The sequence below is a fragment of the Vulpes vulpes genome, chromosome 6, assembly GCF_048418805.1.
Source record: "Vulpes vulpes isolate BD-2025 chromosome 6, VulVul3, whole genome shotgun sequence".
NCBI classification, from domain to species: domain Eukaryota; kingdom Metazoa; phylum Chordata; class Mammalia; order Carnivora; family Canidae; genus Vulpes; species Vulpes vulpes.
Window position 1 is genome coordinate 86,119,729 of NC_132785.1, and position 14,880 is coordinate 86,134,608.

General features: G+C 35.2%; 1 pseudogene; it reads left to right on the forward strand.

The window, feature by feature from the left end:
- Positions 1-745: 745 nt before the first annotated feature.
- On the forward strand, positions 746-2,089 carry LOC112921315 (developmental pluripotency-associated protein 4-like; annotated as a pseudogene).
- The last annotated feature ends 12,791 nt before the right edge of the window (positions 2,090-14,880 follow it).

The following is a 14,880-nucleotide window of genomic DNA, read 5'->3' on the forward strand; positions in this document are numbered from 1 at the left end:
ATGAGAGAGACAGAGAGAGGGGCAGAGACATAGGCAGAGGGAGAAGCAGGCTCCCTGGGGGGAGCCTGATGCAGGACTCTATACCGGGATTTAGGGATTATATCCTGAGTCAAAGGCAGATCCTCAACCACTGAATCACTCAAATGCCCTCTTTCTCTCTAGTTTTTAAGCTGCACTTTGTACTGCAACCTACTTATCTCTGATAAGTACATGAAAATCATTAATTTATAGTTTGTCCATTTTTTGTTTGTTTGAAGGATGGCAGGGAAAACATTCAAGGTGTTTATGTATCAGAGTTGAAACCAGAATTGTTTGCAATAAATATGTCTAAATACAAATTTCATAATTTTAATGTATCTATTCAAAATTTTTCAAAAACTCTCCATTATATAGAGTGTACATATAAAAGTCCTTAATATAGTATGTACCTATTTAAGACTTGAGCCTTGTTTACCTCTCCAACTAATGTTTTTCACTCATGAAGGGCCACTAAAACCCTAATCTAATGTACAATTTACAATTCAATGAATGGTGCATACTATCTCATGCCTACATAATTAGATTATATACTGTTCTTTTTGTCCTCAAATACTTCTTTCCTATTGTTTATGAATCCTTTAACTCCAGCAATATATTTCAGAGCCTCTAAACTTCCTTGATCTTCATGTTTTTTTTGTGAATTGTGAATACTTGCATTATAGCATTCATTTTCCTACTATAATTGATTAGCTAATCTCTGTTCCTCATGTCAGAGGGTAAGAATCTTGAGGAGAAGCATTTCTAACTTTTAATCTCTGTACTATAGCAGTAGCAGAATTACAGCTAATGTTGCCAAGAATATATTTTGAGTGGCCTAAATGATAAAGGTCTGCATTTAATTTGGTTACAGAATTGAGGATTAGTAAGTAAATAGCAAGGATTTGGGCTTTTATTACCAAGTCATAAAAAGTGTAAAGTACATAGTTAGTCCTTTCTTTAAAATATATCTTGACATATGTAAAATATACTTAGCTGATTCTGATTGGTAAGGCTTATTTAATCTGAAAAATAAGTGAAAATCGAAAATGTCAATCTAGACACATCAAGGTCAGTGAAGATATGTAGTTTTTTTCATATCATATTTCAGCATGATTTGCAAAGAAGTATTAAAACTCAAAAAAACTAGGACTTTTTGTCAACCTTGGATATGGAGAAAGCAAAGGCAAAAAGAACTCCACGAAATGCGGAAAAGACTATCTGGCTGGCCAATCCTAACCTGTGTCAGAAGAAGCCAAAGAGAAACAGCAGGCTTCTGGTGAACCAAAGTTACCAGGAACCTCAGCAAGTGGGACCAAATGGAAACGATCTATGAAAGAAGGCAAAGCTTCCTGTTCAGAAAAGACAACACAAGGCAAGAGTACAAGAGTAAGTACTCAGAAGAAAATCCCAGTTCCTCCATTACCTTCGAAACTGCCACCACCCAACTTGCTTCACTGAGACATCCTGCGGGCCTGGTGCCAAGAACTCAAGCTGAGCACCAAAGGCCAGAAATTAGAGTATATAAGCGAATCTGCGAATATGCTTACCCAGATCAGAAGAACATTCCTGTCACCGCAGAGGACGCCAAGATTCTCACGCAAACACAAAGAAGATTGATGATGGACAAGGGGGAAATGTCTCTGGAAAGTGCTGGAGCAAAGATACCTTCTGATAGAACCTACCCTTCTGAAGTGGCTACCCCCCCTGAGGGTCTGATGCTCTCCTGGAGGGGGTCAATACTATTGTAACAACTTTGGCCCCAGATGCCCTGTTTGCCTCCTGGTCCAGAATTGCAGCCAGGGCTGGGAAGATGGAGACAGTGGCATAGCCACAGAAGGCCCACGGTGTCAAGTGGTGTGTGGTCCATGGGAGAAGTATGCCTACAGACACAGAAGGCTGGGTTCACCTGCAATTTCATGCAGGACAAGCCTGGGTGCCTGAAAAGAGGGGGAGAGTATGCACCATCTTCTTGCTCCCCGCTTGTAACTTTCCACCCCCACAGCTGAAGGACAATATGCTGTGCCCCAAATGTATTCGCAGGAATAAGGTCTTAATGAAAAGCCTTCAATGAGCTTTCAATTGCAGGGAAAGGGACACAGCTGTGATTATAATCAATGGTACAAAGAGAACTACAATCAACTCTGTGGTGACACTGATGGCTGGACTGTAGGCTGCTCACACCCTCCATGATTCCTGCTTTCAGGGATACAGGCTAGTGCATTGCAAATGTTACCCTCTAGCCTCCACTGGGGACTGTGGCTTCATGGGTTGAGATGCAGGGGCTCTTAGGTTTTAAACAAGAAGAGCATTTCAAAAATTACCATTCATTCTACTTAATAAGAAGAAAAAGTCATTCGTACTACCAAACATTTACCCTTCTGAAATAAAAGTGACCTTAATTTCTTTTAAAGTGGGAACCTGAGCCTCGCCTGGCATAGGGTTTGGGGGCGGGGGTGGAGTGGAAAGTACAGGTGTGCTTCCATGCTGGATTTCTCTGCAATTCTAATTCCTCCAGAGACTGCTACACCTTCTTAGGTTCATGACTTAAGGCTGTTGAGTATTTTAAATCAAAGGGAAAGCTATTATTCTTTCCCACTCCCAAAAACATACCCTTAATATACAAAACATTTTTTGATGTTTTCTTAATTACCTGAGACCTCTATGATGTGTCTCTGGGATAATAATATGGAACACTTTGGAGGTATTATTTTTACTTGTAACTAACATGTGTGTTTCTACTGCTTAAAAATATTTAAAGGTACTTCTGAATCATAAATTCATAATGTATTGGATTTTAAATTGTATATAAAATCATCTATTGTATATAGGAGGGCATATGCATTGTGGGCAAATTCTTAATATTCTTAACTCAGGATTAAGCCAAAAATCATGATTTTCTTTGGCATAATTCTTTTTTAAAACCACTCAAATGGGGCAGGCCCCTGTGGCCCAGCAGTTTAGCGCCGCCTTCGGCCTGGGTGGTGATCCTGGAGACCTAGAATCGAGTCCCACGTCAGGCTCCCGGCGTGGAGCCTGCTTCTCCCTCTACCTGTGTCTCTGCCTCTCTCTCTCTCTCTCTCTCTCTCTGTGTGTGTCTCTAGGAAAAAATAAATAAATAAAATCTAAAAAAAATAAGTAAAACCACTTAAATGAGTTATGAGTAAGATTTTTTTAAAAAAGAGCTATACATTTAATGTATATAATTTGATAAGTTTGATTCATTTAGAATTTTTTTGTGACCTTCCTAAATTTATAGTCCTGTGGTTCTTAGAAAATATTATTTTTCACTTGTGTTCTATGGCAGTTTCCAACATTGTTTTATTGTTGTGGATTTGGAGATTATGAAATTATTCCCCCCTCTAATGTACTGGAAGGAGTAGTCAAGTTAGAAAGTAGTAACCATTAGGATATGGACAGATTTGGGCAAGATTCTTCAATAAATGTTAAAACTGTTAACAAAAACTCAAAGAAACTTTATATTTTTCTCAGTATTTTTCTTAATTGCTTTAGCCTTTTTTTAGCAGTTTCTCATTTCTCATTTCAATTTCTTGAGTAAATTGGTTTCAGAAATATTTTCTTAATAATTTGCCATATGCATATTAGTATTATTTGTTATAGAAAGATTATTCAAATTTTTTCTCTTAAAGCAGAACAAGTGACTGGGCATAGATTCCTGTAATCCATATTTTTTATTCATTGGTCTAGACATAAAGTCCTTCAGGGTGTGTAGTGAATACCCAAGCCTTTCCTGAGTTGAGAATTTTGCATTTGAATTACTGAGTCAGCTAGAAGATGTGTTGAATCAAATTGAACACGATTACTTTCCATTGACTATGTATCAACATATGCTCTTGTAAACCATTTACTCTAGCAAAGACTGCAATAAATTATATATAGAAGAAAAGTTTTTATATATTTATTTGGGATATTTTAGATAATAGTCATAGAATAGTTTAACTATTAACTATTGGAATTACTCCAGCAGTGTAATAAGGATCCTATTGTCATTGTTAAAAAAAAAAGGATGCCCTTTTTAGAATGCTGCTTATACAGATGGTTTAAATTCAGCTATAAATCAGGAGGAAGTTTAAGAAGTCTATCTATATTGATGATATGTTATTAGACTTAGTATCACATAAGATATTATTCTTTCAATTTTTGTAAAATCACCACCAAAAAGGAAGCATATTATTTCATGCATATGTGTCCACCTTGCACTCAGACTTAACCCCAAACCCAGATTTTGTTTGATACTTCTACATCTATCTCCCTTTACACCTTGCCTCCTTTTCAAAACTGCTGTTTTACCACTCCTACCTCACTACTCTTTTTTTCATGTCTCTTCAGAAAATGACAACTGTTGAAGCATGCTCTTATGTTGCTCCTTCAGTACGAAAGTTCTTTGTTAGAATTTTTTTTTAAGATTTTATCCACCCACTCATGAAAGACACAAAGAGAGAGAGAGGCAGAGACACAGGCAGAGGGAGAAGCAGGCTCCATGCAGGGAGCTGAACGTGGGACTTGATCCTGGATTTCCAGGATCATGCCCTGGGCTGAAGGCAGGTGCTAAACCCCTGAGCCACCCAGGGATCCCCGACATTTTTCAAACATATCAGTGTAGGAAAATAAAGTCCAAAGAGACAATGACAATTTTGCTGGACAATGGAAACAGAGATGAGAATTCAGAACTACTAAGGCAACTGGAATTTGGGGGACAGGCATTAGAAAGGAACATTACAAAATAATGCAGAAGTTGCATCAAAATATTCTTTGCATCCTTGGAAAATTCCTAAGCTCTACATGTATTGGGTAAGAACAGCTGCTAGAAAGCTAAGAATGAAATGGAGTTTTGCAAGGTCACAGTGTTGGGGTAACACTACAGTTCTGACCCAGGCTGAAGTTTGGTAGCTATTCTAGATTTTAGTCAATATCTCAGAAAGTCCAAACCTCAAGAAAGGATCACAATGCCACAGAGACAGAACTAAATTAGATCCAACTGAAGTAAGTCTGAAAAATATGTCAGCACAGATACAGAGGTAAACTTCATGGCTTAGAGAGACAGCAGAGCATCTTAGAGCAGAAATCAGTATAGAATATGCAAAGAAAGGATTCATTAGAACATTTGAAAATAGTTCTTCGGATAAACCACCACAAGAATAAAGAAATTTACTTAAGTGCACATAATTAGAGAGGCCTATCTATAATCTATCTATGTGAGTATACATGTTCATATGCATACACAGACATATAGAAATAGAGAGAGAGATAAAGTATTTTTCATCTATTTCATATGATAGTCAAAACCTGACCAGACAAAACTAATAATGGAAAGCTGATTTACAAATTTAAATTACAATTCTTATGTGTGATGAATAACGTAAGAAGAGATATATTTTATCCAAGAATGATTCTTGAAAAAATAAATTCATTTATATAAATTCATTCAAATGAATTCATTTTTACTAACTATAATTGCTTAAGAAGTAATTCAAAAAAATAAATAAGAAAGTACACTCAGTTATTAAATTCCTGTTTTTCAGTTATTAAATTCCATATTAATAAGTTGCCTCCATATTGGTCTATTTAATATTTTAAGTTTATCAAAGACAAGAATGAAGAAAGTAGCTACCATAGGAACAACTTACAATTTTAAAATCTATCTCAAATCACACCTAGTCATCTATACTGCATGTTTTCAAATCAGACCCAAGTAATATATTAAAATATAATTAGGTAATATATAATATACCATGTCTAACTTTCAAATTTTTACCAAATGAAAGCTTTATAAGGAGTTTGTATTGGAAAGTTTTGAGAGTTGAACATGAAATGATTGAACATTGTATCCATATTGATATTGGAAATAGAAATATGCTAAAAAGATCTACACTTAATTTTCAAAAGCTTAAAATCTGGCATCACCTCATTGATCTTATGAAATTTTGGAAATTGTTTGCAGCTATGCTGTTTAATATATATATTTTGAATAGAAATAATACATTCCTACAGCAATGTATATTTTGGAAGGAGAAAAATAAGAGAAGGATGCAAGATATTTAAAATAAAAACTGAATGTGTTATATGTCACACATTTGATGTATACATATATTTGTGTAGAGACATCCCTGGCTACCATCTTTTCATATATGGTTAGAGCCAAACTTACACTGTCTACTTATAACTCTATATGTAAAAAATGGGAGCAAATAAAAATCCTGCCTTTCTATTACTAATGCCACTGTCAGATTTTAAAGTGATCATAGGGTTATAACTAATATCTCCCCTTATAGCCAATATTCATCATTTGCTTTTAATAAAGTAACAAAATGTATCTCAGTGATTCAGATGCAGCTTCTAGAAATAGTGATACATTATTTTTATTTATTTATTTTTTTAGAGTGGGAGACAGAGAGAGAGAGGACAGGGGTGGGAGACAGAAGAGAGAGAGAGAGAGAGAGAAAGAAAGAAAGAAAGAGAGAAAGAGATTGAGAGAATCAAGCAGGCTCCATGACCAGTGGAGAGTCTGACTTGGGGTACAATTTTCACAGGACCCAGAGATTGTGACCTGAGCCAAAATCATGAGCCAGACGCTTAACCACCTGAATCACCCAAGCACCCCAGTGATACATTCTTTTCTGCAACTTTTTTAACCCTTCTTCAGAAAATTGCTATATATGCTGGGTCTATTTTCCATCTCTGTGTCCTAGCTCTGCCCAAGATATATACCGCCGTCTCTGGAGTTACAGGTCTGTGTTGACATAATCCTTAATTTCCTGCAAATGTGGATAAAAGTCATACTATCTTGAACATTAGACTCATATTTCCCATTACAAAATATTTATTAAACTGTACTCAATACTATATACTACACAATTAATTGTGAATATAGAGATTTAAAAAAAAGTATGTAAGATTCTTAAATTCTTCTGGGAAGAAATAGGTAGGGGAGGTGGGTAGTCCATCCCTACTTCAAAATAAAGACTGAGATGGGTAGAAAATGGAGTTAATCACCATTGTAATTTTTCTAAGAGTACATTATCAAGGCAGATTTCTTTATACCCTACATAATAATAGGCATGCCTTTATTTTAAAATAATCTGTGTTCTCACTAGGAGTTTGTTTATATATATATATATATATATGTATATATATATATATATATATATATAGTCTGTGTGTGAATTGTTAGATCTATTACTATGGGCCTCTTTTCTGACCCTCAATTTTGTGGTTTAAGCTTTATAATTTAAAAATGCTTATTCTTTAGAAATTTGGGTCTATTACTCAGCTAATATTTAATGCTTTAATATATTTTTGAAAGACTTTTTCCGTAAGCCTGCCTCCTCCTTCTTAGTTTTAGTTCTGTATCTTAACATAGTTTATTGCACAAGATGCCTATTTATGGATATTAACCTAATTTTTAAGTATCTACTTGTACTCTTCACTGACTAATTGGCTTTGAGCAGATTACATAACTCTGGTGAGACTATCTCCTTGTCTCTCAAGTGGTGGAACTGGATAAGAAAGCTAGGAAGTTCTTCTAGTTCTAGAGTTGAATGATTCTGTTTTCTTCTCATTTTTGGCCAGGCCAGACTCTTTTTAAAATTTTTTTTAAAGTTTTCTACCTGAGTACACATCAGTCTCTTTAATCATTTAAATTGTTCTTCAGTGGATTTGCTCCAATATCTCTGCTTTACTTTGCCTGAGGTGTCTGACGTTGGCTGCAGAATTGTACATATGTTTGTTGATTTCTAGGAGGGTGAGCTCTTAAATTGAGTCAGAGGCAACACAAAATAAATATTTTGATGGAAATTGTCACTATAAACTTGATACTGAGGATTTCTCATTACTAAAATTATGACTTCATTAGCATTTTCTCTTTCTTAAGTTCTTTTCTACCACTTAGATTTAGGGCCTATGAAACCTAAATAAGGATAAGATCTTCCCATCACTTCTATCTTTATAATATGAATTTTACTTCCTCAGAAGATAATTCAATTTAAAAAAAATCCATCACAAGTAGCAAAACCCTTACCAAAAATTTTCTTCCAATACAAAGAAATTTGTCCTTTTATGATTTTTATTATTCATGTTTTTAACGCATGGAAAATGCATTATGTTCTGCTTATTTTAAATTAATTTAAAACTAAACACACAGTTTATTGGCTATATAGAATTAACTTGATCAGGAAGCAATACAAATTTTTGTTTTCCCTTTTTAAGGATTAAACAGAATATATATGAGAGGAAAAAAAGATTACTTAAAGGGATCAAATGCCTATTAAAAACTGGAAATTAATATTAACATGATAAGATATTAAAGTAGGACCCAAGGCAAACCAGAAGAGAGTAGCATGATATATTCAAAGTGCTATTCTTCTCTAGCTAAGAGTACTCTATCCAGCAAAGCTATCATTTAGAATAGGAGACATCAAGAGTTTACTACACAAACAAAAACTGAAGGAGTTCATGACCACTAAACCATCCCTGCAAGAAATACAGCGAACACTTTGCAAAAGAGATACCAAAAGTGTCAAAACCGAGAAAGGAACAGAGAAATCTCCAGGAACAAAGACAAAACAAGTAATAAAAGGGCACTAAATACATATCTATCAATAATTACTTTGAATGTAAATGGACTAACGTTCAAAAGACATGGGGTGTCAGAATGGATTAAAAAAGAGGACCCATTTATATGCTACAATTGACTCCTTTTAGACCTAAAGATACCTACAGATTGAAAGTGAGTAGTACTTTCAAAAGAAAGCTGGAGTAGCAATAGTTGACAAACTAGACTTTAAAACAGAGATTGTAACAAGAGACAAAAAAAGGACTCTATCTCACAACAACGGGGACAGTTGAACAAGAAGGTATAATAATTTTAAATATGCACCCAAAATAAGAGAACCCAAGTCACATACTAGGTCACAAATCAGCCCTCAGCAAGTACAAAAAGACTGGATCATACCATGCACCTTTTCTGACCACAACGCTATGAAAACAGAAGTCAATTATAAGAAAATTTCGGAAAGACCACGAGTACTAGAGGCTAAACAACATGCTACTAAACAATGAGTGAGTCAGCCAGAAGATCCAAGAAGAAATTAAAAAAAAATACATGAAAATAAAAACACAATGGTCCAAAACCTTTCAGATGCAGCAAAAATAGTCCTAAGAGGGAAATACATAGCAATAAAGGCAAATAAGAATCTCAAATAAAGAACCTATCCTTACCTAGAGCAGCTAGAAAAAGAACAACAAACAAAGCCTACTGTCAGGAAAAGAAAGGAAATACTAAAGATTAGAGCAGAAATAAATAATCTAGAAACTAAACAAACCCAACAGAACATCAATGAAACCAAGAGCTGGTTCTTTGTTAAAAATAATAAAATTTATAAAACTCTAGCCTGAGACTTATCAAAATGAAAAGAGAAAGACTCAAATTAAAAAAAAATCACAAATGAAACATGAAAAATAACCAACCCCACAGAAAAACAAACAATTATGAGAGAATATTATGAAAAACTATATGCCAACGAAGTGGACAACCTGGAAGAAATGGATAAATTCCAGACACATATAAACTACCAAAACTGAAACAGGAAAAAATAGAAAACTTGAGCAGACTGATAACCAGCAAAGAAATTGAACCAGTAACCAAAAAACTGCTGAAAAACAGAAGTCCTGGCCCAGATGCCTAAACAGGCAAATTCTACCAAACGTTTAAAGAGGAATTCATACCTATTCATTTCAAACTATTCCAAAAAATAGAAAAAGAAGGAAACTTCCAAATTCATTCTGAGGCCAGTATTACCCTGATACAAAAACCAAATAGACTCCATTAAAAAAGAGAACCACAGGCTAATATACCTCATAAACATGGATATAAATGGAAAATGTAAATTGTGAAAATTATATATTGGTTGTAATAAACATGGGATCAATTTGATAGGAACCACAAGTATGTGGAATTGAAGAAAAATATTTCATAACAATTGGGTAAGGCCATGTGATATTTCTCACAATTACTAAATTACTAAACATCAAGATATTATAGTCAAAGAGCAAAAAGTTAGTATTTCTAGACTTCATTGAAACTCTGGATTTGATCGTGTACATCATTCTTCTTAGGATATCTCTCTGAAGTTCATAGATAAACATTAAACAGAAAGTATGAATTTAACAATGCCATTCTTCAGGGTTTATTGAAATTTTTATGGTCCTGGAGATGTTACCATACTGTTAGGTAACTAGATTATTGGCCAAAATATATCTCAAACTTAACATATTAACACTAAAGTCCTATTATTTGCCAGCACATCCCTTTTCCCTCTTTTATCTAAACTGTCACAGTCTTCTTTATCTTGATTAATGAAAACACTGTACTCCAAATGTTCAGGCCAAAAGCTTAGTATCATTCTCATCCTTATCTTTTTATCACATCCCCTCATCTGCCCCCTCAGAAAATCCTGTTGGCTCTACCTTCAAATTATGTCCTGTGTTCACCTGCTTCTTACATCTACCATTAATTTTTACACATACAATCAATACTTATCTAGTCTAGATAATAGTAATCTACACTAACTAGTCTCTCTACATACAACATTGACCTCCTCCATCCCCAGCGAATGTAAATAAAAATTCATTCTAATACATACAACAACTCTTTGTGGCAGATGGTATTATTAGTTTTATGCCCAGTTTTCAGTTGATAAACTAGCGTACAGAGTTTAAGGAAGAGTGGGATGGCAAATACTATATGATTTCATTTACCTGTGGAATCTAAGAAAACAAAGCAAATGAATAAACAAGCAGAAACAGGCTTATACAAGTTCAGAGAACAAACTGATGGTTACCAGAAGAAAGAGGAGGCTGGGAGGTTGGGCAAAATAGGTGAAGGGGAGTGAGAGATACAGGCTTCTGGTTATGGAATGAACAAGTCACAGGGATGAAATATACAGTATAGGGAATAGTCGATAATATTGTAATAGTCCTGGATGGTGACAGATAGACTTGTGGTGAGAATAGCATAACATATAGTGATGTTGAAGCACTATGTTGTATGGTGTAGACCAGAAACTAATGTAGCACTATGAGTCAACTACACTCATATAAAAACATAAAGTTAAAAAAAATAAATTGCTGGTAAGGGATCACACCACATAGTTTATAAGCAGAGCATGAACTCTTTATCATTACTGTGTATAGTTCTACAAAAAGATAAATATATCAATTCAGTCAATTCCATAAACCCTAACAGAGCAACTGCTATATATATTTGGTAGAGTGTGATTGGATACTGAAGGCTGTATGAGGCAGGTGGGAAGAATCAGGGACCTAATTTTAAGCCAGATTAATGATTTGGAAAATATAAAATATAAGAATGTTAAATGAAGCATTCTACTTGCTGAACACCATATGATCTCTGATCTCACTTAATTTTAAGTTGACAAGTTGGATCACACAAAGCCATCACTATACCAGATCTTTTAGGAAAAAAGAAAAATAATTGGAAATTCTGTTCACAATTACTATGAAGAACATTAAATGAGCTGAGGCAATTTAATCAAAAGAAAAGTGGATTAATATATCAGGTCATAACTTACCACACATTTTGGAAACTGGTTGGAAAATCATGCTGCAAATTCTTGGCACAGCCAGAGAGGATGACAGGTGTAGAAAGGAGATATTGTAAGGCATGACATGTAAGAAGCTGGGGGTCGATCAAAGGCAGGCCAGATACAAGCCGTGTAGACAGCTGGTTTAGGTGTTACTCAAGGTCAGGCTGGAGTCTGAGAAGATGGCTCATATCATGTGACAAAGGCCAGAGTTAAAGTAGCCAGAGTAGTACTCAAGCCTGGAACAGAATTACAGAGCTAACTACCTAAGACAGAAGGTGCACTAAGTTAATCAGTTAATTTTATTAGAAGTAAGGTTGTCACACCCTCTCCCACTACCACCCAAAGAGATGTTTACTGAATAGTTACTCTGTCACCATGTGATTTTCTAGCACTAAAGAATTATATGGAAAAGAAATGTAAAGTTATGAGATAGCTTTTCCATAAAAATTTCAGAGTTGTTGATGCACACAGAATCCACAATAATCAGAATAAAACTTGATAGAATGAAGCAATATCAGACTTAGGAAAGAAAGTACAAAATTTCAAAAAGAGCAACTCATTGCTGAAGTCAGGATAAACACAATATTTTTTTAAATTTTTTTGTTTATTTATGATAGTCACAGAGAGAGAGAGAGAGGCAGAGACACAGGCAGAGGGAGAAGCAGGCTCCATGCACCGGGAGCCCGACGTGGGACTCGATCCCGGGTCTCCAGGATTGCGCCCCGGGCCAAAGGTAGGCGCCAAACCACTGTGCCACCCAGGGATCCCAGGATAAACACAATATTGAAGGTTAACTGGGAATCTAATCATGCTTATTTTGGAAAAGGGCTATCCAAAGACAAGAATGAAGAAGCACACCAGAGAAAGAAGTATGGAGCATGTTTGGCAAATTGGAGAAACTGTTCTCATATCTTAAGTAGGTGAGACAATAATTTCTTTTAGAAGCTTTACTTATTTCTAGACAGAGCCCATTTGGAATCCAGTCTATCTTAGAATTCTCAGAACTATCTATCTTCAATCTCAGAACTTCTATTGGACTTAGAGGAAAGATATTTGTCATGACAAGCTGATGATTCTAAAAGAGCCACACCACTGTCCAAGAAGTGGAAATGGGAGCACTTCAATGAGGACCCAAAGGACTTGTGTTCTGTGTGAATTCTATCAAGCAGCATAGATAGAAGGGAATTGAGAATTTGGCAGTGAAAAGATGAAGTAGATGACATATCTTTTCCATTGCTGTAGAATGTACTAATTAGATCCTAGAAGCTTCTGCATCTGAGATACTTCTTTGATTTCTTTGATCCAGCAGAGGCTCTGAGTTTCCTACGTATGTCTGGAGCCTTCCTAATCACTATCATCTTCAACTTCAGTGTCTTCTGTACTGCCATACTCAAGTATATTCATTTTTTGGAGCCACCAATTTTTTTTTTATGATGCTGTGATGGTATCTTTGCTGTCTTAGGATGAAGCCTGCAACTACAATGTTAGTTCCTTGAGTGTTCTTGAAATCCTATTACTTCTCAGCCAAAGACAGACACCTAGGGTGGTGATGATGGGGCAGTGCTTTGAACTAGTGAGTTTATTATAGAGGTAATGAAAGCAAACTTGTTTAACTGAAAACCCCACAAAGAGTTGCTTGCTCTTCCTTTTCCAGTGTTCTTTCTTATTTATACCTGTGCATGACTCTAAAGTGTTTGATAATTTAAGTAGTTGTAAAAAATACCACTCATTTACTGTCTATGTAATATGTATATGGCAGGTAGTTTATCAACTAATTTACATATGTCTGTTGCTGTGATTTTAAATTTCTAAGCCAGAATTGTCATCATTTAGAGTAATTCTAGAAGATCCCACAAAATTAATATCAATATTTGCTGACAGGAAAATAAACATGCAGTTCAGTTGTTATCTCTCCTTTGGACATTATTTTTGAGCTTTTACAAATGAATAATGGCATCCCTCAAATACAGGAATAAATACGTTTCTATCCTTATAATTATCATTTTAGTGCTAAAATGAAAAAAAAATGATTTTGCTTCAAAACAAAGGTAATGGGAATTAGGTAAGTATGCATTAGGATTCATCTTCTAAATAATAAGGCCTTCCCTTTTCAGTTGTGAGTTTGTTTCTGGAGTGACTTAAAGATCGGCTTATAAATAGTCTTAATATTTTTATTAATTGTGGGCATTTGTACATTCTGATTGCAAACAAGCTGTAATATTGCTTAATATATCATGTTTTTAAAGTGTTTGATTCATGTAATTTTAGAATTTCATCTTTATTTTTATATTCCTGTTTGTTTTTAAAGGCTTTCCTTTATCTTCCATGCCAAGCCAGAGACACAGGCAGAGGGAGAAGCAGGCTCCATGCACCGGGAGCCCCACGTGGGATCCGATCCCAGGTCTCCAGGATCGCGCTCTGGGCCAAAGGCAGGCACCAAACCGCTGCGCCACCCAGGGATCCGTATGCCAAGCCATTGTAATCCAGTTTCTGGATTTGACTTGAGCTTTTTAATTGGTGCTCTCAATAACTCATCCCATTCTTTTAACACTCTCACTTTCTCTAAGATAAATGAATAGAAGTTATTTTTAATCTAGATCTCTCTACTTTGCATTGCTGGTGAATTTTTCTCTATGTGACAGTTTCAACTGAAATGTTTTCTGTAAAAGGGTATAATTTTTAGTCAGTATAAAAATTATCTTTTGCTTTCTACTCCATCCTTTATTTTTCTTTTGAAATGCAACTTATTTGAAATTTCAACACTTTTGTATACTTTTTGCTAAACAATGGTAGGGAAGAGTACATGCTTCATATTCTCTGTAGTTCTTACTCATAATTTTATAGAAGGAATAAAATTATAATTTAAGAAGAAAATGCCACCCAAAGATGATAAGAAAATCATTCTTTCAATAAAAATTTAAAAAAAATTAAAAAAGGGATCCCTGGGTGGCTCAGCGGTTTAGCGCCTGCCTTTGGCTCAGGGCGCGATCCTAAAGACACGGAATCGAAGCCCAGGTCGGGCTCCCAGTGCATGGAGCCTGCTTCTCCCTCTGCCTATGTCTCTGCCTCTCTCTCTCTCTCTCTCTGTGTGACTATCATAAATAAATAAAAATTTTTAAAAAAAGAAAATCATTCTTTCTTTAAAAGATTTTATTTATTTATTTTAAGGAAAAAGAGAGGAGGGGGCAAGTAGGAGGAGGAGCAGAGGGAGAGAGACCCTGTGTATATGCACATAGTTGTA